General features: G+C 40.1%; 1 long non-coding RNA gene across 5 annotated transcripts in view; it reads left to right on the top strand.

Annotated features, from left to right (window-relative positions):
- Positions 1-23,150, top strand: part of LOC101162358 (uncharacterized) — a 176,778-nt gene that overhangs the window by 140,081 nt on the left and 13,547 nt on the right. For all 5 annotated transcript variants that reach the window (XR_013655569.1, XR_013655570.1, XR_013655571.1 and 2 more), the window contains one exon: positions 18,469-18,541. This is a non-coding gene — a long non-coding RNA (uncharacterized LOC101162358). The remainder of the gene's footprint in view (positions 1-18,468; positions 18,542-23,150) is intronic.

Genomic DNA, 23,150 nt, shown 5'->3' with positions numbered 1-23,150 from the left:
TCTTGCAGGCGCGGTCCCGGGGGAGCAGGAGATGAATATTTGAAGAGCCCCCCCCCCCTCGGTATTTATCCGTCCGCTTCTCCTTCTCTCTTTCTGTTTCTCTCAGGCGGACCTTCAAGAGGTCAGGGGATCGTTGCATTCCCCATTAATTATTGATCAGAGCAGCTGAATTGCTTGTAATAGCCAGGAACGCCAGTGGTAAACAATTTGTTTCTAAAAGGTCGGAAGGGAGCGCATTCAATTCCCTCTTTTTTATTTCCCGAACACCGGGGCCTTACAGGCCCACAGGGCCCTAGAAATGATTAGTTTTAGCCGGCTGAGCGCAGCACCTTTGATGTGATGAAAGAAGGCTTTTGAACAGACAGAGAAGCTGATGTGTTTAGTGATCAACCTCTATGTTCTGAGGCTTATCAGAGGACCTGTGAGAGCGAATGGAAATTTTCGACAGATGTTTAATTTTCATTTTATTTGTACTCAGTTAGCTGTTCGTGGAGTAAATAAATTACAATATAAATGTTCTGTAAATCTGTAACTAATTATTTTTCTTAAATAAACTGTATTCAGTCGCTGCGCATCAAAACAGCTCCAAACGTATACATATTTGAGTAAAAACAAAAATTTGGGGCTTTGTCTTGATCGGAATGAGATAACAGCCTCAGTAAAGGTGTTCCTCCGCTTCATCCTTTCATCCATCCATGCGTTCATCCATCCATCCAGCCGTCTGTTCCTCGCGTGCAGAGTCTGGCGTAGGATATTTGGTCTGCAACAGGTGGCAAGCGCGCCCCTTTTTTCACAGCCCACAGTTCAAAGAAGACAAAAGAAAGTAGTTCCAGATGTTATCTAAAATTACTATCGTGCGCGTGCCTTTGTCACAGCAACTTTTTTAAATCATTTTTTATATAAATCCTAGAATTAAATAAGTTGAAATAAAAAGTTGGTTTCTTTAAAATTGTTTGATAATTTTATAAACAAAATACGGTTGACATGTCTGATCCGCATCACTCGTTTATTGCGTCCGCGCTTTTGTTTACATGCTGCTTTCCAAATAAGATCGATGCTTGTTGTTGAGATTAAATGATTATTAAAATTAGGTCAGATGACCCGCCCGCGCGCGTGCACACAAGCGCACAATGCAAGTTTGGGGCCTGTAATCCCACGAGAGCCACTTTCCTTTTTCACTGCTGATAAGGAAGGCGTGTGACGTCAACCGTACATAAGACGGTCCGCTGCGTCTTTGGGAGATGTTTGTTAGCCTCACGGACGCGCGCGGACGTTTTAGTCAAAACTAACATTCGCGTTTTTTCCGGGATTTTAACCCTAAAACAGAATCACAAGGATCAGATTTTTCTACTCAAAACCCACAGTCGAGACAGCGTAGCGATGGACTGACTTGACGCATTTAATCTAATTTATTTATAAATAAAATGATCAAACTCTCGTAGTAAGTTTTTATTCTAGAAAAGTTTTAGATTGGAGTCCTATGACACCGTCGTTCATCACAGAGCTGTGACAGCAGAGCAGAGTGCGAGTCTGCGCGCGCGCGTGTTTTGTGTGTGTGTGTGAGGGAGGGGTCGTGTGAGGGACTGACTGGCAGCCAGCAGCCTGCTGATCATGCGCAGGTGCAAGGAAGGAGCGGGTGGTGCCTCTCCCTCTCTCTCTCTCCCTTAAACGGACATGCGCGCAACCGCGCGCATTGCCCTCATTGAAAGGGACCACACACTGACACCAGCATGCCATCAGCCTCGGCTCGGCCCGCATCCTCAGAGAGGCTCGAGACCTCTGCGACGCTCTCATGCGCGCACACGCACGTATACCCCCCCCCCTCTCCCACCACCACCTCCTCCCCTAGCTTCGTTTATCATTTCTGTTCATTGATGTTGACAGCTTTATAGAGCGCCATCATTACAGAAACGCGCAGTTTGCTGCGGATCACGACTCCAGAAAGAGAAACACGCATGTAGCCTCCATGTGTTTACCCAAACTTTGTGTGTGTGTGAATGCGCGCGGTTGTGTGTGAGTGCTTGTTGGGGGTTTACAGTAAACTGGCGCAGACTCCTTAGTTTTTATCATAAGAGTCACAATGGACCCGTGTGTCTCTACAAAACAAAGTGCTTTGTTTTTTTGTTTGTTTTTTTAGTGAAACATTTTATAAAAGTTTTATTCCAAAGAAGGGTTAACATGAATCTCTCCTTTGGTGTTGGCATATTTTTGAGAGCGTTAAAAGCCGCCTTTCATTCCAAAATGCGGACTTGTTTGAAATTCGTCTCCATAGATCCCCTGCGCGCTGTGAATTTTATTTTAAACTTGGCGTCCAAATTTTACAAGAAAATCTGAAATGTGCTTTTGTCTTCTTTTTGAAATAACGTTTTGGGGCTGTTTGCTGAATTGATCAGGGCCTTCACTGTGAAAAAGCAGGGAAAAAGAACTGAATCTTTATTTTTCGTTTTTATTTATTTATCTTCATAAGTGATCTTTTCAAGAAACAGAAAATGTGTTAATGTGATTTGTGTGGGAAAATCCTGATTTTAGTCGGGCTCGTGGAAGCTTTGAATTACTAACAAAAATGTCTTAATAATATACTCCTAATCGATTAAATCATTAGTTCATGAAATCAGAAAAAGTTTAATTTTGTTTATTTATTTTTGTGTCACCAGAACAACTTCCCCATGAATCTGTGCTGTTCCAGTCGCTGATCTCCTCACATATTGATGTCAAAGATGCGAAATGAAAGCGTCAGTGTGCGCATTGTCTTATAACAAATTCGAGTTAATACAGCCATAATGATAGTATAACGGCACGCTAATTGGCCCTTTTTCCTTCACAACAATGCAACCAGATCAGCATCTCTTTATTATTTAATAACGTCAAACGCTTGGCTGGCTGTGCTGGCTGCTGAGACTGTTGGCTGCTATAGGGAAGAGGAGAGTCAGCGGGAGCTCCTTAATGAAAAACAAAAAAAAAAAAAACCACACAAAAAAAAAAACAATGCTACACAAAACTCTCGCAAAAATTGCATTTGCGCTGCATTATATGAACAAATGACGCTGCAGACTTTTACGCGCTCTTGTTGCTGCATGCTACAGGTGGTCGAGCAGCTCTGTGCAGTCTGGAAGCGCAAAGTGAAATTACTGGACCGTCTGGTGCTCCTTTCTCCTTTCATTTGGGGTCTGTTTTGGCACGGTCTGCATTGTGTTACTTTTTCCATTCGTTGGTTGCGTTTTTACGCAAAGCTGAGCATTTTGATTCCCTGTAAAAAATATTGAAAACAAAATCCATTGCATGTAAAAATCAGTTTAACACTTTAAAACACACACAATACACGTTATCTATTCACCTTTCGTTGGAAACAGTTTACCCGGTGTCGCAGGAGGCGATTTGGAGCTAAGTGAGAAAGTTTTATAGGCTGTTTTCCAACTTAAGGATGTCTGGGAGAACCGGAGGGGAGAGGAAAAAGTGGACGGCTGGGATAAGTGTAACACAGAGGCAATCGTTGCTGCAGCAACTGGCTTGTCTTCAATTAAACACAACACGTTGCACATTTTGGTCCAGCTGGCTTAGTCTCTGCTCATCCGGCCGCTGCTTTCCTTTTTTATTTCTTGTAGCGACACGTATTGAATACTCAATTCTGGGTTCGTAGAGCTACAAAGAAAGTCTTTTTCTTTTTGCTTTATTTTGGATTTTGTTTATATTCTGTTAATCGAAAGCAGCTGTTTTTGCAACACAAATGCATGAATGGTGTTTGCACCCATCAGAGTTGGAGGAGGTGGTTGTTAGAAAACAAGTGTAGCTGCAAGCTGACTGTTCTCAGCGACTGTCCGATCCGATGCGCAGATGTGGCATCTCTGAGCGGAAAGCGGATTCCTCTAAATTTGGAGCCTGTTTGATGGAGAAGCCTGCTGAACTGATGGGACTGAATCATCATTAACAAGCCAACAAACACAGGACCCCCCCCCCCCCTCCCATCCTGGTCTCATTTCCCAGCATAGACACTAACCTCTTTCACTCTGTCATCGACAGGACTCTCTCCCTCCACCGACTCCAGCACACAACAGCACAGGCCATTGTTCCCGCCCCCCCCCCCCCCTCCGCCTGCCCCCCCGACCCAACTGTTGACCAACAACTCCACTCGCACATTAAAGCGGGGAGGCGGACGGGGAGGGGGGGGGGTGTCGTGGCTGTCCCATTTTAGGACATGACACATTCAGAAATTCATGCTGAGAAAAAATGGGTCTGAAAGGATGCGGCCCTCTTTCAGTTCAGCAGTCGGAGGGTAAAAACAAACAAAAAAAATACACAAAATACATACAAAATATCCTCTCACTGTCAAATTTTGTTCAGCAATAAATAATTTATGGCACCAGATAAATGATCTATGCTCAGGTGAGATTTACTCACTTGCGCACAGCACGCTGCTTTTCAAAGTAAAAGCATCCGAGTTGATGAATCGAAATCGGATAGTGCGAGAAGTCCTGGAGTCAATCAAAATCTCATTTTCATAACAATATTTTAACATTTAAAATCCAAACTGTAAAATATAGTAAACCTAATTCAGTATACTTTGAAACAATCAGCAAACAAATTGTAGCTGATCAGGATTGAAAATGAATAAAGGCCTGAAAGTTGGATATAATTGAGATGTGACAAAGTTTGACAAAAGTTATTATTTTTTTTAATTTATTAAATATTTTATTGTATTCAGAAGATAACTAGTAAAACCTTTGGCAAGATCAACCTAAATTAGGGTTATCTCGAACCAGATCAATTAATTGGATGGTTTCATCATGTAATTTTTTAAGGTTGAATGTCAATACATTTTAGGAAACTTCTGCTTTCTGTGCAGAAATTTAAAGCAACAAGTGTCTTTAAGCAATTAGATGAATCACTGTTTTAAAAGAGATTATATTTTCCTATCAGTGGGGAGCCAGTTTAGCTCGTGCTGGTTTGCGGCGCCCTCCGTCCGTGAAACCATCCTATTCCCTATTCTCTTCTCTGACTCTGTGCTGGTCCCAAGCCCAGATAAATTGAGAGGGTTGCGTCAGGAAGGGCATCCGGCGTAAAACATTGCCAAGTTAACCATGCGACTCTTCCTCGAAAGGGAGGTTGTTTCGCTGTGGATCCCCCTGATGGGAAAAAGCCAAAAGAGGAAGAAGATACATTTTCACATCAGTCTCAGTCCTTGTATTGCATGTCTGTGTTTCTTCCAAAGGGAACCAACTTGACAAGGTACTAAAGTGTCTTAAGGGTGTAAGCTGACATTAAGAAGTCATGAGACAGATAGCGCAGCTGTTGTAAAACTGCACTGACGTCTAAACCACAGCTCACTCTTCAAAAAGACAACACATCCATTGCAAACTGAGGATTTCTGTAGACATGCGTTTAATATAATTTTTTGTCCAGTGATTTAATTAAAATGATTCTCCTGACATTTAGCTAACAACCTTAAACGTCATGACTAAAACCTGTTCTTCACATGCCTATTACTGACTGGGTGGTAAAAATATTTACCTGATGCACAATCGGCTTTCATTCAACAGGAATTTCATTTTCATATTTTTGATTGTGTTCTTTTACAATCTAGAGAAACCTATAAACTCAAATAATAATAATAATACTGAAAAAAAGCTGAATCGTGATAATAATTTTATTCAGAAGATGGTAAATGGTAAATGGCGTATACTTATATAGCGCCTTTCTTCCTACAAGGACAAAGCGCTTTACAGTCACAGACCCATTCACCCAGTCACACACACATTCACACACACAGTCACACACTGGTGGTCGCTCCGCTGCCAAACACAGGCGCCCGCCTACCACCAGAGGCAAGGTGGGGTTCAGTGTCTTGCCCAATGACACTTCGACTCATGGGCGTGCAAGGCGGGAATCGAACCTGCAACCTTACGATCATGGGACGACCGCCCTACCGCTGCACCACGGCCGCCCAAGATCACCAAATCTGCCAAATAATTCATTTACTGGCACTATTCAGACACACCAGAGATAAAACTCTGACTTTCTTTGCACTTGATGTTCAGAAATCAGTTTGTTTTAACTGGGTCACTGTATGTCCTGGTGCATCTCTGATTATTGTTCTCTTATCCTGCTGACACTTCCTGCATCTTATCTGAGATTGGATCAAAATTCAGGGGAAACAGACTGAACTGGATCAAATCTAATCCACTGTGTTGCTCAACATGACAACCTGCAATTCTGAGGGGCGGCACCAGGGAGCCGACACTTTTGCTCTTCAAATATCTGCACATTTCCTCCTGGAGAGCTTTCTTTCCCAATGCGCAAAACGTGGTTCCCATTCGATCGTTACAACCTCAGTGTATATTTCGATTGATTGCATCAGGCCTTTCTGGAGCTGGTGACTCAGAGGTCTCAGTCTTTCCCTCTCCCTGGATCTCTCTGACAGAAGCTGTTGTTGAATGGAAGAGTGGCCTCTTTCAGTAAGGGTGTACCCTCGGGGCCAACTGGGAGAAATAATCAGACAGGACAGTTACAGACAGACAGATAAGCAGGCAGATGCAGTGGACTAGACTAGTTTGTCACCGACTCTGTGGCCCATTTTGATGAAGCTGAGACGGGTGATTGTTATTTCCCAACAAACTGTCGATTCACTTTTGAACAATATGGGTCATTTTCAGATTTCTTTCTCAAGTATTCAAGTTTTTAAACAACTGTTTCAGGACAAATTTATAATCTGCAAATCTCAAAACTGCAACTAATGTTTTATCTGAATTCTCAACATAAATTACAGATTAGTCCAGATTAGATTGTATCTTCTTGTAAGACTAACGACCTTAAAGCGCCTTTACAACATAATCCATGTGCTTTTCATGAAATCTTCATTTTCTGAGTAATTTATTGATTTTATATCTAGAAAATCCAATCTAGAAATTGATTCTTGATATCCAATAAGGTGTTGCAACCTAGAGGCAAGACATTTACAAAGATATTTAATTGTTGTCTTTAAAAACTGAAAGGTGTCCCATGATGCATTCGGAGGAGCAAAACCAACAAATCAGTTCAGTGACACCATAAATGAAATTTTACAATATTTTAGGGTTAAAAACGGAAAACAAATTAATTTCGGGCCACATCTTAATCTTGTTTGCTGGGTTGAAGCTTTCATTTAGAAGGGATGATTGTGTTTCTTTGTCATTTATCCAACAAAACTTGACATAAAAATTTATTGAGGAGCTGCTACAAACAGGTTTCTATGTTTTTGGATCCTGCATTTTTCTTTGTAGTTAATGGAAATGTGAGCATCCATATTTTCTAACTTACACAGGATTGTTTTGTAAAATCGTCCTTCTCATGCCACTTCAATAAATGTTCACATTTTTTGTTATCAGTGTTGTTTCCTAGCACCCACTTCTGCTAGATTGTCTGCTCATATTTCAGAAGGTGCATGATCGTTTCAGCTGGCCTCATTTCTAGAAAGTTTCCATCCCAGCTTTTCTGAGTGCACCTGTATGTGTGTGTGCTTAAGGGAGGCAGAGAGAGACACATGGTAAATATAGGGCAGACAGAGCGGTCTGGCCTGGGTTGGGCTGGGCAGGTCAGCGCAGCAGCATTTGATTGTAAATAAGAGAGGAGTCAGTTCACACGCCGATCGAGTGACTGCCGGGAACAAGCGAGCCATTTGAATCAGGTGGCTATCTCCCTATCTGAGAGATCAGAGCCCTGTCACCCCCCACCTACCCCACCTGTCTCCTCCTCCTGCTCTCGTCATTGTGTGGCGCGCAGCAATAGACGCACACACACACACATGCACAATCACACCAGTGAAGTGACATGTCCCTCCCTGCTGGCTATAAGGGCAGGCAGAGTGGTTGGATGAGATTTCACTGTCTCACAGAGAAGAAGGAAAGAAGGGACGAGGAAAAGGAGGAAAGGAGAGGAAGAACCACAGGAGTTAGACACCCTGAAGTGTTTCCTGATACTCGCTTTTACTTCCGTGTTCTTCCCTGCAGGAACTCAGGGACTAAAATGGAGTTGTGAAAGTATTATGGTTCATTAATAAAAGTGATTTAAATTGTTTTTAATTCCCCTTAAAAAGCAGAATGTTTTGTCAAAAATGGCATTTCAGGAGGAGGCTGAACAGAAAATAATTACATCTATGACACAACTAAATGCATTCTAAACAGAAATCAAAACTTCCTAAATGTTTGACAGTCTTCTTTCACTTTCGGCGTCTCCCATCAGTTGAATGGTTAACTTGGCAATGTTTTTACGCCGGATGCCCTTCCTGATGCAACCCTCTCAATCCAACTGGGCTTGGGACCAGCGCAGCAGCGGAGAAGGGGATAGGGAGCAGCCTGGATTTGTACCTAGGTTTCATGGGTGGAAGGTGCTGCAAACCAGCACGAGCTAAACAGGCCCCTCTTAAATGTTTGACAGTAATCTTTTTAAAAGAAAAGGAAACCTACAAAATGTCGATTCAGGGCCACTGTGCCACTGTGCCAATTACACCAACAAATCAATCAAGGCAAAAACATTATAAAGATCAAAATGACAATTAAAAAGGAAATAAAAAAAACAAAGTAACAGCATGACATTTTAGAGATTAAAACTAAATTCCAGAAATTTAAACACAATTCTAGTAATTTGACATGAAAAGATACTCGATATGCTCGATAATAATCATGAAAATTTTATAAGTACAAAAACTTTGAAGACCCATTTGAAAAAAACTCAAATGTCAAATGTCTGAAATGTCTTTTCAGCTTTTAGAATTGTGTTTTGGTTCTGGAATTTTGTTTTGATTTCTAAAATGTTATGTTGTTTTTTTCTTTTTCTTTTAATTGTTTTGCTTTTTTAATTGTCGTTGTGATCTTTAAAATGTTTTTGCGTTGAGTGATTTGTTGATCTGATTTGCACTTCAGGGCCACTGTAGAAACCTAAAGATCAAGCTCAGCCGTCTCCACTCTGAAAACTGGATCAGATCAAACAGAAAAGGAGACGCACACACCCTCATTTCCACACATTCATGTAGTTTTCTCTGGTGCTTCTCGACAATGACCCCCAGGGGAGACGATGATGTGTGACAGCTGCTGCCTGTTCATATTGATTAAATGACATACAGGATCATTTACAGATTTATCGTCTGACAGAGCTCAATCGCCTGGAGGGAGGTTTGAGGCCCGTTAGCCTTGTTGGCCTGCGGCTTGTGCTCATGACGCTGCTCTAATGTGAATATCATCCTCCATCCCACTGTGAGGCCTCTGGGTGCACAGGACTGCAGACTGTGTTTGTGATGTTAAGTTGATCAGTAAAAAATGGAACTGGTGCTGATTTAGATGAACCAGATTAAGCAGATTAAAACAGATTAAACTGCAGATTGTGTCAAACAATATATCAACGCCGAACACATAAAGATTACGAGTAAAGCGTTGAAAACTAAAAACTTTGCAGCAATTTAGAGAAACATTAAAACCAAGCCGGACAAAGCATAATTAAACAAAGAGAAACAAAAAAGGTGAAAGTGATATCTCTAAAGGAAAAAGAAGGTTGTGAGTGACATAAAACATCAAAAGATTCACTGAAGTATTTAAATGAGATGAAGGTTAGATTTTCATTTTCAAGCTTATCATTGTAAAGTTGCATTCTGGAGATTCTTGTGCAGAAAAAGAACAGAAAAGAGCTTAAGGAGCAGGGACTGCATGCAAGACAGGAGTTAGGAATGGAAATAAAAAATATATTTGCAGTACAGTTTTATAAGCAGTGATTTAAGGAGATGGGATTGCTGGAAGACAGGACAGATCTCCAAAACATGCAACCTTGATCTAAAGAAAACAAGAGCAAAAGTACAGGACAATAGAAAATTTTTCCGTTTTGTCCCCCCATGAAGCTGTAGATTTAACAGCACCAAGACAGTGCAGGAACCTTGTTTTAGCTGTCCCAGCACTGAGTCTTTGGCTCGCTCTGGGTACACGGAGTGCATGACCTTGGGAACTAGCCAGGTGAAGCTGTTGAGAACAGATTAAAGAAGAAATGGATCAATCACTTCAGTTTCTGGGCGGGTGACTGGCAGCGAGCCTGGGGATACAAACATGGACTATTGATTTTTGAGTCCTGTTTCATCAAATCTTTATGATTTGCTCTTCTCAAGGCGAAAGCAAGCTCTCCGTTGTATGCGGCCCCCACATATGCAATCACAACAGCTGCTATTTCTTTAAAAAATGTCTCATTTTCTGTCTAACTTGAATGCAGGCCAATTAACAGAAAGGTCTAGATGTAGAAGCCTGAGTCAGGAATGGCCTTCTGGCGATTCTCTAAAGGACCTATTGGATGTTTAACTGGTACTTAAACAAAGCTATTACCTATTAGATATTAATTATTTATTTAGTAAGAAGTGTGAAGTGTTGAGAAGAAGTGTTCATTTAAAATATTTAAACATGTTCTGAAAAATAAATTGTCAAGAAAGCCTACTTTTGTTAAAAGGATCACAGAAAAACTTCACGTAAACGAGATTTTTCATTATTCTAAACCAATCTGCCTTCCAGTGCATTGTAAAATGGATATCTTTCTTTCTTTCTGTCACTTTGTAGATACATCTGACATCATCCCACTTAGTCCAAAGTTTTCTTCATTAATTTATGAACCAAACTTTCTTAAGTCAAATCTCTGAGTAGATTTAATGATGATCCTAAAATGATCCTTCTCTAAACTTGATGTATTTGTCTCTAAATAACAGAGAGTGCTTTAGAGAAAAGTCACATATTTGAAAACAATCTGTCCTAAAATAAAATAAAAACTTTCTGAGTAGCTGGGATCAGGTGAGATTTATCTGTTGTCAGTCAGTATTTACCTCCAATATATCTCATAACTGGAGTAATGGAAGACAGTTATTTTTCTTCAGTGATTCTTGTTATACTTTTTCTTTTCATTCTTGACAGAATTGTAAATCCTCATCTATTCAAGGTGGTTCCATCAAAGTTGTTGATGTTCATCTTTTGGCATATCCCTTCAGGGGGTAGCCACAGCGAATTAGCTTTCACTGAGTCGCACAGGTGGTTTGGCAGAGATTTTTTTCCCAGATGCCCTTCCTAACACAACCCCATTCAGTTTTCTCAAGTAAACTTGAACTTCATCCTTAGGCATCAATGGTTCTTAGGTGAGGCAGTACAAAGTTTAGAAGTGGCCACTTGTGTTTAAAAACTTTTACTCTAAACTTCGACTTCTCAGTCCATCTAAAAAAGCTTAATATTTCTATATAAATTTTGGAATTGAATTAAAATGTAATTGTTCCTTCTAAGTTCCTGTTATCACACAAGTATTTTGATTGTGTTAAAAAAGGCAGAATTAGTTAGTTTTATACGTTGAAACTTTAATTCTATAAATTAATGCACATGGATTGAAACAAGCCCTTTGAAAAAGACCATGTCCATTCTGGTGTACAAATTAAATAATTAGTTTGTTTTCCTACTTTGTAAAGAAAAAAAAAACAAATTTCTTTGTAAGCAGTGTTGAAATGGTAGAAAATGCTGGTAAAAATAAGAGTTTGACTTACTGTTTTGCAATTTTGACTTTTTCATTTCAAAAAGTCTAACTAGAAATCATATATAGTTGTATGTGAAAAAAAATAGTTATAGGTTCAAAAACACTCCCACAGAGTTCATGTTTTTAGATTCTCCTGTGTCTATTTGTGAACATCAGAAAAAAATGGGCGAGCTCTATAAAATGTACAAACAAGCAGAGAAAGACAAAAAGGCTTCAGTGTGTTAATAATGAGCAAGGATGTCTATACTGGGAGCAGTGGCCTAATAAGGCTAAATACCAGACTGTGAATAATCTCCCAGTAAACTGTCTACTCATGCAAAACACAGAGATGCAACAGCAGCAACTCTCGCTTTCTGCCTGCCTGCTGCCCTCCCCCCCTTCCCCACCAGCATACACCGGTCTCTCTCTCCATCTCCTCTTTCTTTGCTTTAGCTCCTGCTTCACTCTCCTTCCTCCCACCTCCTCCTCTTCCTCGTCTCGTCTCAGTAAGTAGGATAAGGCTTGGAAAAGCTCTGTCGTCGTGGTAACTGCCACAAGTATTCAGTTTGAAGTTTGAGGAGGTCAGTTTGTGGGTCAGAGTGACCCCCCTCCCCAACCCAACCACACACACATGCACATCAACTGATGGTTGAGGATGGAGTAGGGGTGTTGAGGAGACCCCCATACAGGGCCCAGCCTTTTTAGGGGATCAGAAGGGGGAATGGGTGTTTTTGGAGGGGCAAGGGCCGTGGCAAAGCTCTGCTGCTGGAACAGTTGTTGTTGGGGCAGAACTTTTTTTTCTAATTCTAGAATTGAAATTAAGCTGATTATGAACCGTTTTCAGCATTGTTGAATTTAGATTTTTAACACTTCAGTAACCCTAATATTTCCAATTCCTTTTAAGTGTTGATGAGCAGGCGTACGCTTCAACAAATGCTTATGGATGGTAATAGAATTGAGCTGATCCTCAAAAAGAAGAAGAAATGTGGATCTTTAAGCAAGTTATTGTTGGGTAAATCACTGACACCATGCAGAGTAATCTTAAGAGGGCTGGTTTAACTACATGTGAGTTTCTGATTGACCTAAAAGCATTTGAATTTTAAGCATAAAACACAATACTATTATTATTTTTCCATTTGTGTAGGTTGCACTGGGATTTTTTTTAAAGATTAATCTTTTTTTGTCTTAATTTTAAAAATGTTTGAAAACTAATTGACAACAATGTATTGATGGAGTTGTTTACTCTAGATGATTTCAAATTAGTAATCTGAACTCATTTGTCTAATCATCTTTGGTACATCAGAAGAGCTGGTCCAGTCCTAGATCTGCACAAAATTCCTGTAAAAACAGCCTTTAATTGTCTTCCTGCCAAAGCCCAACGGTTACCAAAGTTTTGTGCTATTGTCAATGAAACTTTGTTGTTGTCTTGAATGCAAGCCAAATGTTCCCTGCACACAGAAGCAACACAGGCAGTGTGCAGACTCACACCTTCAACCCTGGCAGTATTGGGTTGAGGTTTTAACCCATCAATCTGAAATGACTGCTGCTCACAGCAAACATAGAGTTCCTCCACTGTCACCATCCAGGTTCAGCCATCTCATTGTGATGAGTTGTGAGGTACAAGTGGGTGGGCAGGTTGTAAAGTCTGTGAAACAACATTCTGCAATGTTGCACAACTATCCACTTACAAGTAGTTTCAAAAGTACATTTTAAAATGACTGAAAGCCTGTGTAATAACTACATAAAAATCATTTACAACAGGGATAAATCCTTTATATTTATAAAAAAATGACTTCATTTCCTCTCATGACTTGTAATTTTTTTTCACTCTCTTTTTTCAGTCTCTATCTTGGGTGGCTTCTGATGTAAATGTTTTCAGTCAGTTGGCGGCTGAGGCTCAGCAGGTGGTCTCCCAAATCTGCCGTCACCCCCAGCAACCCCTGTCCAGCCAATCCAAATGCTGCCCCGCTTGCCACAGTTCTTAGTTTGCCCTGACAAGGCTGTGTGTGTGTGTGTGTGTGTGTGTGTGTGTGTGTGTGTGTGTGTGTGTGTGTGTGTGTGTGTGTGAGAAAAAGCTGCAACTCACCGAGGATGGGGTGTGGACTCGTAGTGGCCATTAAAAGTTTATTAAAAAGTTTTCAACAGCTAGGGATGTGGTCCGAGTATCGCTGAGAATGAAGTCAGCTGAAGATAAAAAATGTTCATCTAGGGGTACTGACTGAGCTTAGAAGGATCAAAAAGCTCCTCTTAGATCACTAAAACTAGAATTGAATAAAACATGGATTTAACTAAATTCTCCATTAGTTTTATGGTGTAAAAATATGGATAAGCAGGCTCAGAAAATACGCGTGGGATTTTGTTTTGAAAACATACTGGGATAGTCCAACAGTACAAGAATGTACATTAAAAGGAAAAACATCTGAAGGGGTAAATCGTTTTTAATACATGTAGCAGCATTTATCTGAACTTTAAAAGCAAATGACAAATGGCAGTTTACAACTTTAAAAATTGCAATTTTAGGTAAAAAAAAAATGTTTTTAAATCTCAAATGAATAACTAGTTTTGATTTTTTGAATGGCATGCACTCTAATGTTTACAACATTTTCTTGAGGTGGTAACAGATGGTTTGATCAAGATTAAAACATTGTGTTTACAAGACTTCAGGAGAGAGCCATTCATGCAAATTGTGTTTTGTTTACTCTGAACTGCATCTGTATGTTTCATTTCAACGAAGAACCAGCATCTTACATGATGGTTGCCAGTTATTATTCAATTTTCAATTTCAGTATTGGGATAGCAGAGCTAACATTTTATTAGCATGGTTGCTGATTTATTTATTGATTTTACATCCTTGAGTCACTGACATATAAATGGTGGCAGGCACCTGAGGAAATCCTACAAAGCGAGTTTTCTGTGGGAGAGAGGAAAAGGGAAGCAGAGGACGGATGGTGTGAATGGCTGAGCTATCATCAGCTTTGATTGGCTCTAAGTGACTCTGAGTGCTGGGTCCATCCCAGCCGTTTTTCTGGGCCTTCGGCAGAGCTTGGATGTGTGTGAAGTGTGTGTACGTCTCTACGGTTTGTGTTTGTCTTGGAATTTCAATGTATTTTTGAATCTGTCTGTTCTCAAAACTGTACAGACACAAAAAAGGGCATAAAGGAGGCTCAGAAAAGAACTATTCAACTCACAGATGACAGTAAAAACTGCATCAGCGAGAAGCTGTTAAACTCAAGGGTCCCTAAACGGGAAGCTGTGTTCATATTCCCAAAAATGAAGCTGCCTACACTGCACTATATTTAAGGTAATGCAGCCTGTTTAGCATCCCTTTTTCTATTTTCGCCCTATTTAAGAAGATCTTAAGGTGATTTGTTTGTGCAACAGCTTCAAACCACCTTAAAAATGTTCCTCATGGCTAAGAGGCCAAAGACTTTATCTATTTGTATTCAACAAATAAAGAAATCTTTATGGCAAAAAGCTTTGGCAAAATAACTATTTCCTTTAAGCTGGTAGGAAGTGTGGTCAACACAATTGCAAGACTCCCCCCGCCTGCCTCAAGGGTGCATACATACCAAAGGCAGCCCTTGAGGGAAAAGAAAGGCTCTCAGTTAATATTTAACCAGGCTATGTAAAGGGACAGTCAGATAGCTAAGCTTATGAGCAAACAGACTCATACTTGAGGGACGACAGTATTTATGGCAAAACTTTAGATCTGAGGAGGCAGAGAACAAATTAATATGTACTAAAGTGTGAGTGAACAGCCTGAACCACCCAGGTGTGTATATATACATACACACACTATTATTTGTGTTTTTTAACAGTGAATTGGCCCACTGTTGTTTTTTTAAATAGACACCCAAATATGAACTAAAAGTGACTTTTGATTTTAATTTTAAATGCTGGGAATTTGTGTAATCAGTTAAAAAAGTTTTCTTAAAACACTAAATAAAGAAAAGTCTATATTTGTCTATATTTCGTCTATGTAAGTGTCTATATTTTATTTTTAAAATATAGACACCCTTCTGCCTCCAGTTAGCTCTTCATGCAAGTACTCACCGATGTTTGATTGTGTGCTCGAAAGAGATGGCTCTTTTTTTTTTTTGGCCTAGTTGGCATTACTTGTACCATGTGGTTTTGTGTGTGTGTGTGTGTGTTCGTGTGTGTGTTTGTGCATGCGTTTTTTTTTGTATAGAAACTGCTGTGTGCAGTAGGACAGGGATTTGGTGCAATCAGCACAGTGATGTCAGCACACGGAGACAAACAAAGCCAGAATCCAAACCCCCTTTCCCAGCTACCCACAATTCTGTTGGAAGCCGTGGGGGGCCATCTCTGGGGCTCGCCGGCCGTTGAAACATGCGCACATGTGAACACAAGCTTTCATGCATGGAAATGAAATGAACACGCATGCAGTTGCGCTGATGGGTCAGGAGGCACAGTCATGCTTATTTGCTTACTTACATACAAAAACCATACAGTTACTCATATCACAGTCGGTTCTTTAAGTTACTAAAAGGTAAACCTTTTATTTGAGAGACTCAAACAATTTCAACAAACGTTTTAATACTTATTATGTAATTGTAGAACCAAGACATTTAGAATGAAGACATCGACACAGCACACTTGAGAAGTACAGCCATGTCCTTACCTTTGCATTGTGTGTCTGCATCGGTTCGGCTACAGCAAAGACAGAACAGTCAAATCAGAAACACACCTCTGTTTGCATTAGCCTGGCCCTCTGCCACAGTGCACGGGCCTCACCCGCATGTCTTGCAAATGGGGGATAACGTTACTGCTTTTGTGGCGTACTTCATATGAATATACTGTGACTGCAGACATAAATGTGAATATTATAATGTGTTTGGATAACAGCTCGTGTGATCTCAAGGACCCAAAGATGAAGAGAAGGCAGACAGCAGCAAAAAAATGAGATCAGAAATATACATATGTGTTGTGTTACTTCAGACAGCTCTGTGGAGATTGTTTAATCTTTTTATTAACTTAAAAGCTTAATAAAATATAAATATAGAACAATATTGTTATGATATTGCAATATACTTTCACTTGCCACTTTTCCTGCTCAGCATCACTTTGGGCTTTTACATCCTAAGCCAATGATTTTCAACCTATTGAGCCATTTACACTTTTTGTTTAATAAAAGATCACAAGGCACACCAACTAAAACTATAAAAAACAGCTCTGTATTATCAATTTAAAGTAATTCTTATTAAAGAAAACAAGTATTTTAGGATGTTTTTGTTCACATTTCTACATTCTCAGTGGGGAACTTGGGCCTGTTTGGATGGACACTAAGCTGATGTACTGGCAATGGTAAATCCATTAGTTGAAATTGAATTGTTCCCAAAGCAGATCTGACAATCTGTCATGGTACACTATATGAAAAACAACTTCTTTAGGACACAGTTGTTACTGCATGACGTTGTTAAAGGTCTAGAAAGTCTAAATGGGAAAGCAAACCAATCAATAAAAGGTGTGTATTTTGGGGAATTATGTTTGCATTATTTCCCTTATTTCCCCAAGAACTTACATTCTGAAGGTAAAAACAACAGTTCGTATGAATGAAGGTGATTAGGAGTTGGTCATGTTACAAAATGCCCCCCGCCTGCAGCCACCACGCATCGGCTGGACAGTGTTTCTCAGTAACAAGGCGGACAGTTCTAATGGAGTTGCAGCTAATCTCAGTCAAACTGCTGTTTGTCTCTGCTCTTCAATGCCTCACTGTCCAAACCCAGAGCTGGACAGTGTGTATGTGCATGCACACATATGTCTGTGTGCATACACTACTCAGTGTTGCACTTTTTGGTGATGGTGCCACTCAGTGGAACTGGACATGCTGGACCAAACAAGTCATCATTGTACTAAAGGACGAAGAACCAAGACGTTCTTGCACAACTGAGCAAACGAAGTAGTTGTTCGGTGGATGGTTAGATGGTGATGGTGGGGTGCATTTCTGAACATGGTTTTGTTCAGATAAATAAGTCAGTGTGTGTTTGGAAAATCTGTTTCCTTTAGCCAATGTACAGTAAAGGAGAGAAATCTTCCCCTGTATGTCCACTGCTGGTTCACACTCACGTCACATTTTGCCAAAGTTTCACCAACTTTCTTTTCTTAGAGCTAAAGGTGAAATAAGTTTTGAAGCTCTTTGCTCTGTACTACTGGTTGCCTGGAAACACGACCTTGGATCAGGAAACACTGGGACCCATTGTGGATGAACAAGGATTCCGTGAACTCTTAATCTTTTCAGTCGACAGCCTTTCCCAAGGATGAAATTTTTATAAATCTTTCTCCTATAAGCTCAAATACCCAATAAAAAAGCAATACAATATACTTGTGCCATACAATTTAGACTTTCCTAAAAAATAAAGAAAGAACAAAAAAAAATGCAGGATTTTCACGAAAAAAAAGAAGCTTTTTGGAATCAACAGCAGATTTCAACAAAAGTTTGTTTTTATGCAAAAAGTAAAACTGTTTGCTTCTTCCCATCCTTCAGTCAATCTAACATCAATATCAGTAGAAAGACCCTATTTGATTTATCAGAGAAAGGAATTTTGAATCAAGCATTCAAACCATTCAAAACTTTAACAGTTTCTTTACAAAAGGTTTACAAAGAGATGTCCATTACTTTTTAGATCATAAATGTACATGGCATGCAGTTCATAAAAGCCTCATGATCAAACAGAACAGGACGGTACCTCACCTATCCCCATGGTAACCTGAGATGTTGTGGTGGTGAAGAAACAGGTGCTTCAGCAGTCAAAATATTTGATAAAGCCAGTCTACTCAAGGATTGGGTGTTTTTTTTTAATCATGCCTATCTGAACTTCACCTATTGTGCTTGTGTCTGCCTCATGCTAAGAAATGTGCTTTAATATGCTTGAAAAAAAATCTAATTCTGACATTTCATAGAACTGCACCTGTTAGAGTCTTAATTTGCATTTATGGTCTTTGTTTGATTTTCTCTTTCAGTGATGTAACAGGAGAGTGAAAACGCAGCCAGGAGCCCCCAGTGATGCAGCAACTAGATGGAAAATGGGATCTGGTAGGCACACATCCTCATAAACACAAACAGATGACACAAGCACAAACAAACATGTATGCACACACACACTGGAAATCCCATATAGAGACAGCGATGCCTTGGAGGGTGCCAGTCATGCCCAGCCTCTGCTGTGCTCCAAATTGAGCGTGGCACAGAGTTTATAAAGTCAGCTGCCTGGAGGAGAGCCAACCATTGTTCCAACAAGCAGCTGGATGGTAATTACTAAAGAGAGAGGGAAAGAAGTTCTGCCACCACGCTACTGTATAGCTTCTGCTTCCTCTCATGTGTATGTGTGTGTCATAAAAAGAGAGCTTTATGAGGTGATATAGAGAAGGGGGAAATCCTTTACAGATCCACAGACTCAGCTTTAGGTCTCATGGCACCAATTTTGATTTGTCCATGAGGTTCTGTGTCCATATTTATGTTGTCTCTACATCCAAAAATGATCAAATTCTCTGCTTTGACTATAAAATACGGGCAAGAATGTGTCAGCACTTTACTTTTTTGATGTGAACCTGTTTCAAGTTTAGAAACTTTAGTAAAACCTAAAGAATTGCTGATTGTATGCTTTAAAATGGAGACAACAACTCCAAGAATATGTTCAAACTTTTCTCCTGGAAGCCACAGGAACAACTTGAAGATTTTTCTACAGCAAGATCATACTTTTTTATGCCTGTATCAAGCTACGTTCACACCGCCTCCAAAGACGGACCTGTCACATGCCCAGTATGTCAGTTACAGAGAAACTTGAACTGTTAAACGACTCACAACAGAAAGTATATTAGCTGAATCTCAAGCAATTGAGGACCTATCTTTGGGAGTGCATGTGTCTTGTAATGGCTGAAAATTGTTGAGAATGAATGTATTTATATGGTTTATTTCCTTAAATCAATTGGATGTCCTCTTTTAAATGTTTATTTTATGTTTAAAATCAATATAATGGATCTTTGTGACCCTGTAAAGGATATAGCGGATTAAGAAAATGAATAGATGGATGAATCAATACAGTGGCTCCCTTCCAAATAGTTACACAGTCCAGTTTGGTTGTATGTCTCCTATTGTCTTTTTTTGGTCAAAGCTGAAGATACAAATTGATGCTTTTAGGAAACATTTGCATTTTACACAAAGTAAAGTATGTTAAATTTATAGAGACATCTTCATGGTCTCATTGCCATCTTAATGAAAAGTTCCCATAATTTCTACATGTCTGCATTAATATCTCAACATCCTAAGGAATTTTGAGCATGTGCTGTCTTCCTTTTTATTGAAAAAGAGCAAAGAGAGATATAGATAAAGTGGAATCTGTTGTGTTGGAGGAAAATACATCAAGAATACATGCTGAAGTAGAAGGGGGAGGAGAAGAAAGCTCTGCAAACTTCCAGGGCTGAGGAATGTGTCAACTCGCTGTCAAGTATGCGTTGCTTTGTGACGAAACCGCAAGGTGCTACAAAACGCGTAAAAGTTGCCTTTTTCACACCTTCTATTCCTCCCGCCCTCCTTCCTCCTCATCCTCCTCATCCTCCCCATCCTCCCACCCTCCCCACACACTCAGTGGCAGCAGTAGCCAGACCAGTGCTGGTGCAGCTGTGACCAGAACAATAGCATTCCTCTGGTTTTAAACGCCTGGCACTTAGATTCCTAACAGTCAAATTCCTGGTGGGGAGAAGTTGGGGGTTGCTACAGGACACAGGAGCTGTAAGAAGCCTTGTAAGGAGACGTTCAGCTGTAAAACATTGTGTGATTTGGGACCTTTTTTTTAAGCCAAGGGGCATCCTGCTGCTTTGCCGGAGCATCATGTGTTGATGGAGGCACCTGTAAGGTCAACATGTGAATCTTAGGATGAACCTTTGGCACATGCGGTGCTGAAAACTACACAGATGTGTTGAAAGTGACACATTAGTTTTAAGAGTGTTTAATTAGGCATTAACAAATGCAACAAACAGGAGGTGCTACTGTTTTTTTACTTAGCATATTTATTTCCTTTATGTATCTTTATTCAATTGTTTCTGAACTAAAAAAAGAATTACTAAAAAAATATTTCAAAGAAATGACACAAAAAATTACTTTTTTTGGTTGGAAAAATATTTTTAATCTAAAAGAAAAGGCATAAAAAATAGAAATAAAGTGGTCCTCATTTCTACTCTTATGGCTTAAGTGCTTACAGCACTGAGCTGCTAAACTATCACCCAATCTGAAATAACCCCCCAAAAATAACGATTCTCTCATTAAGAGCCCCTGTTTTCACAATTTAAATTTAAATGAATCTAATTTAGAAAACCTCGAGCGCGATGAAGGAGACTCATTTAGAGCCAATCTAAAATTAATGAGGGCATCTGAAGAGAGACGGAGTGAGAGGAGAGGGGCCCTGCGTGGTTTAACAGATACTGGAGTTAACAGGCTACTGTACTTTAAATACTGGAAAATCTTCATTCATTTTAAGGTTAAGGAAAATATGGTGGAAAATTGCTCTTAATGTTAGTTAAAATACATGACACGGACTGAAATCTGAGCTTTCTGCCAAACCGTCTACCGTCTTTATGTGATGAGACAGAAGCATATGCTTGAAGTGAAATGAAACGTATACTTCAATAAAAATGTTGGAGCATCTGTGCAGGATTCTGCTGTGACCTCCTGACAGGCTCCGTTATAAATTAAAAGGCCTGCATTGAGCCTCCTGCTGGGAACAACTGTAGATTTGAAGTTTGGATTTCATTTTGTACGCTGTCTTTTTCAAACAACGCACTGCCACTGACAGGTCGTTTATAACAACCTCTCTCCCTCGGCTCCAGCAGATGCCAGCCGGCTCCCACAGTGACTGTTTGGTTTTGCAGGTTTAATTCCCGATGGGTTCGGGTCTAGAGTGATTAGGCTGAGCCCCAAAGGCCAGCGGGCTTGTCAGGTGTCTCCACACATTAATGTCGTTCTGCTCACACCCTGAGCCGACAGCACAGCGAGGCAGAGGGGGGAAAATGAAGCACTGATCTTGTGTGGGGAAACAAAAAGGGAATAGGATCTCCATCTTTGATTAAACTGTTCATTTATTTAATTAGATCCACAAATATATTTTTAATTCAAGGGTTATAGACACAAATTTCTGAAATACATTTTTGTTTTAGCTTGTTTTATCAGTTTATTTTCATATGTTTTCTGTAATGAGTAGAGGATAGCTTTTGCACTTAAAGTCCCATTCCAGTCATCTTTTGATCTATTGTAAAAGTGGTCTTCTAATTATGCTGATGCCGTTTTTGGCCAAAATCAAAACACTTGTGTTGTTTTCTTGGACATAGTTTCTGCAGAGCGGCAGGAGTTAATTCCCTTTCGAGTTGTGAGTGGGACTGTTAGTGCAGATTAAGCCCCCACACCACCACACACACACACATACACTTCCCCCGCTAGTTTACAGCCTATCACAACCCCAGCCTAAAGGCCCGTACACACCGGGACGAATATTCGCCAGCCGTTATTCGCCAGCGTTTTTCGCCACGTTTTTTGTGTTCACACCCAGGCGATTTTCGCTGACGATGAGTGGAGTGAACATGCAATTTCATTCCCTGACATTAGATGGCGCTTAATGTAAACAGAAATACTCCTGTACACAAGGTGGCGCTGCGCAACTTTACGCTTCTTTAAGTCGCTTTTCACTCAGAAGAAGAGAGCAAGTATTTACACGCTTGTCAGAATCAAACAAAGAAAACATGAATATTTCAAGCACCAGTAGCTCCAACTGGTGCTTGGTTCGGGGATATTTGAGAATGTCCGTCATTATTGCTTCGCGGCTGTGTAGACGCTACTTGGCGTCTATCTTCTTCGCTGGTATGTGTGCTCAGCAAGGCAGTTTTGTGTTTGAGCGCCCCCAAGTTGTGTTTTACTGTAACTTCAGAAGCTCCAGACACGTGAGCAAAAGCGCCATTCTCATTGGTCGAGTAGATTTCGACGCAACGCGTCGAAAAAAAAAAACGAACCCGAGGCGTTTTTTTTTTTTTGACGCTTTAACGCGTGGCGTTTTTTCGCGTCGGTGTGCACACTCTCGTTGGTGCCCTTTGTTTAGTCACGAGGCGTTAAACGTCGGCGAAAATCGCCGGCGAAATTCGTCCCGGTGTGAACAGGCCTTAACCTTACCGGGGGGAAAAGTGGCATTATTGGAGCTATAACAGCCATACAGTTTTGAGTAAGATTGGACAAAAAAAAAACAACAAAGATACATGTACATGGATTTATTTGTCTTCAAGTTGATGGATCACAATGGAATGGAGCGGTGAGCGTGTGGCCTACCAATTTGTACTTTCTGCGTCACGGCTACAAGCTTTTTCAAACAGCATTATTTTGTCTGGATCTGATTCACAACGGTCTGAATAAGGAAATATCCAGAAATACAATTTTAGGCTTAATCATCTTCACACATGTCTACCATCATCAGAAAAATCCCACAAGAACATGTTAACAACACAAAAACAAAGATTTTCATCTAAATGGGTCTTTAAATAGGTTTGCAAATACTCAAACTCTTTACTCAAACATTTTTTTTCTACCAAGTAAACTTTGAGCCATTTAATGTTGCACTAACGTATTTGGAAAGTTACTATTGTAAAATCTGTAAATTTGACTCGTT

Source organism: Oryzias latipes, chromosome 4 (genome assembly GCF_053564925.1).
Source record: "Oryzias latipes strain Hd-rR chromosome 4, Olatipes_Hd-rR_3.1".
NCBI lineage: Eukaryota > Metazoa > Chordata > Actinopteri > Beloniformes > Adrianichthyidae > Oryzias > Oryzias latipes.
This window is presented reverse-complemented; position numbering and strand designations above follow the sequence as displayed.